This window comes from Orycteropus afer, unplaced genomic scaffold (genome assembly GCF_000298275.1).
Source record: "Orycteropus afer afer isolate SDZICR_OR568_19922 unplaced genomic scaffold, OryAfe1.0 scaffold00821, whole genome shotgun sequence".
NCBI lineage: Eukaryota > Metazoa > Chordata > Mammalia > Tubulidentata > Orycteropodidae > Orycteropus > Orycteropus afer.
Window position 1 is genome coordinate 740792 of NW_006922408.1, and position 3415 is coordinate 744206.

The following is a 3415-nucleotide window of genomic DNA, read 5'->3' on the forward strand; positions in this document are numbered from 1 at the left end:
CCAGCCACTCCTCGGAAGGAAGGTTGGGCAATCCTACTTCCATAGTGATACTGCCTCGGAAACCCAAGAAGGGGTCGCTATGAGTCGGGGCCGACTTGACGGCACATAACAACAACATATATGTGTGTGTGTGTGTGTGTGTGTGTGTGTGTAAATATATAGCATTGCTATTTAAATTTGCATTTAATGAAATTTAATTAGTTTTGGCAAATGTGTAAAAATGTATAGTTAGTGGTCAGCAAGAGATCTGAGCAGATTTTGTGTCCTAGCCCTTCTGCAGTTTTCTCACATCCAAAAGTTTCAAGTCTCCAGGTGTGCTGTGCTCTAAACTGTCCTTTTCCACCTTAAACAGAAAGGCAACAGTTTTCAGCAGTGAGAGCTGGGCTGGTTGGGGTAGAGTGGTTTTGTCTTAACAAAAAAGCTGTGGCCAGACAGTAGCAGTTTTTAAACAGTAAACTTCACACATTTCTGCCTTCCAGTTATTGTTTTCAAGTGACTTCGTAGTTGTTTTGATAATGGTAATAATTTCATTCCATTTTTATAATTGTTATATATAGAAAGAAGCTACATACCTGAGCTTTTCATACCATTGTTGCTTTCTTGAGTCATTTTATCTTTTATTTTTAAAAATTTTGTTAGAATATAATTTATATCCAATAAAGCTTACCCAATGAGCTCTGGTGGTACAGTGAGTGGTTAAGGCATTTGGATGCTAACCAAAGGCTGGTGGCTCAAACCTGTTAGCTGTTCCATGGGAGAAAGATGAGGCAGTCTATTTCCATAAAGATTTACAGACTTGCAAGCCCTTTGGGGCAGTTTCACTCTGTTCTATTGGGTAACTGTGAGTTGGAATTGACTCAGTGGCAGTGGGTTTGGTTAGGTTTTTGGTAAAGCTCACAATGTATTGTTCTATGAATGTTGTGAAAACATACAGCCATATAACCACCAGCACAGTCAAGGTTTAGAGGATTCATTGCTCCCAAAATTCTCTCACGTCCCCTGGCAGTAAATCACTTTCCTTTACCCTTACTCCATGACCTGGCAGCTACTTCTTTTTTTTTTTTATCCTTTTTTTTTTTTTTTTTTTTGCCATTTTCAGCATATCATAAATGGAATAATATAGTATGCATGTTTTGAGTCTGCCTTCTTTCACTCACCATAATGCAATTGAAATGCATCTGTCTTGTTGCATGTACCAAAAATTTATTCCTTTTGATTACTGGGTAATATTTTATGAATAATCTACAGTTTATCCATTTATCAATTGAAAGGTATTTGAATTGTTTCCAGTTTTGGACAACTTGAATATTTTTTTGTTGTTAGGTGCTGTTGAGTTGGTTTCAACTCAATGGGATCCTGTGTACAACAGACCAAAACACTGCCCAGTCCTGTGCCATCCTCACAATCCTTGCTGTGCTTGAGCTCATTGTAGCAGCCACTGTATCAACCCATCTCATTGAAGGTCTTCCCCTTTTTTGCTGACCCTCTACTTTACCAAGCATGATGTCCTTCTTCACCAAACATGATGTCCTTCTTCAAGAACTGGTCCCTTCTATCAACATGATCGAAATAGGTGAGACAAAATCTGGTCATTCTTACTTCTATGGAACATTCTGGCTACACTTCTTCCAGGACAGATTTATTTATTCTTCTGGCAGTCCATGGTATTTTCATATTCCTTGCCTACACCAAAATTTAAAGACATCAATTCTTCTTTGATCTTCCTTATTCATTGTCCACCTTTCACATGCGTATGAGGCAATTGAAAATACTATGTCACCTTAGTCTTCAAAATGACATCTTTGCTTTTTAACATTTTAAAGAGGTCTTCTGTGGCAGATTTGCCCAGTGCAATACGTCTGATTTCTTAGCTGATGCTTCTATGTGTGTTTATTGTGTATCCAAGTAAAATAAAATCCCTGACAACTTGATTTTTTTCCTCCATTTATTCTGATATTGCTTATTGATCCAATTGTGAGGATTTTGTTATCGTTGCATTAAGGTGTAATCCTTACAGAAGACTGTAGTCTTTGATCTTCATCAGTAAGTGCTTCAAGTCCTCTTTGCTTTCAGCAAGCAAGGTTGTGCCATCTGCTTGATGTTCACAAGTCTTCCTCCAATCCTGATGCCATGTTCTTCATATAGTTCAGCTTCTCAGATTATTCGCTCAGCATACAGATTGAATAAGTGTGGTGAAATGATACATCCCTGATGCACTCTCTTCCTGATTTTAAATCATACAGTATTGCCTTGTTCTTTTCAAATGACAGCCTCCTGGTCTATGTACATGTTCCTCATGAGCACAATTAAGTGTTCTGGAATTCCCATTCTTCTCAATGTTATCCATAATTCGTTATGATCCACACAGTCAAATGTTTTTGCATAGCCAATAATGCACAGGTAAACATCTTTCTGGTATTGCTTGTTTTGGCCAAGATCCATGCAACATCAGCAATGATATTCCTCATTCCATGTCCTCTTCTGAATCCAGCTTGAATTTCTGGAAGTTCCTTGTCAATACACTAGTACAACCATTTTTTAAAAAATTTTCATTAGCACAACTGTACTTTCGTGTGACATTAATGATATTGTTCAATAGTTTCCACATTCTGTAGGATCACTTTTCTTTGGAATGGGCACAAATATTGATCTCTTCCAGTCAGGTAGCCAAGAGCTGTTTTCCAAATTTCATGGCAAAAATGAGTGTGTATCTCCAGTACTGCATCAGTTTGTTGAATCATCTCAATGGCTAGTCCATCTGTTCTTGGACCTTTGTTTTTCTCCATTTTTCTCCATTTCTTTCAATGCAGCTTGGACTTCTTCTTTCAGTACCATTGGTTCTTGATCGTATGCTACCTCCTGAAATGGTTGAACATTGACCAATTCTTTTTGGTACAGTCATTCTGTGTATTCCTTCCATTTTCTTTTAATGCTTTCTGCCTTTTCAATATTGTACCTATAGAATCCTTCAATATTGCAACTCAAGTCTTGAATTTTTCTTCAGTTCTTTCAGCTTCAGAAATACTATGTATGTTCTTCCCTTTTAGTTTTCCAATTCCAGGTCTTTGCACATTTCATTGTTATTCATTACTTTTTCTTCTCAAGCCACCCTTTGACATCTTTTGTTCAGTTCTTTTATTTCATCATTTCTTCCATTCACTTTAGCTACTTTCCATTGAAGAGAAAATTTCAGTCTTTTCAGATTCCGTTTTGGTCTTTCCTTCCTTTCCTGTCTTACTAATAACCTTTTGCTTTCTTCATGTATACTGTTCTTAATGGCATCCCACAACTCATCTAGTTTTTGGTCATTGGTGTTCAATACATCAAATCCATTCTTTAGATGGTCTCTAAATTCAGTTAGGATATAATCGAGGTGGTATTTTGGCTCTTGTGGACTTGTTTTAATTTTCATTCG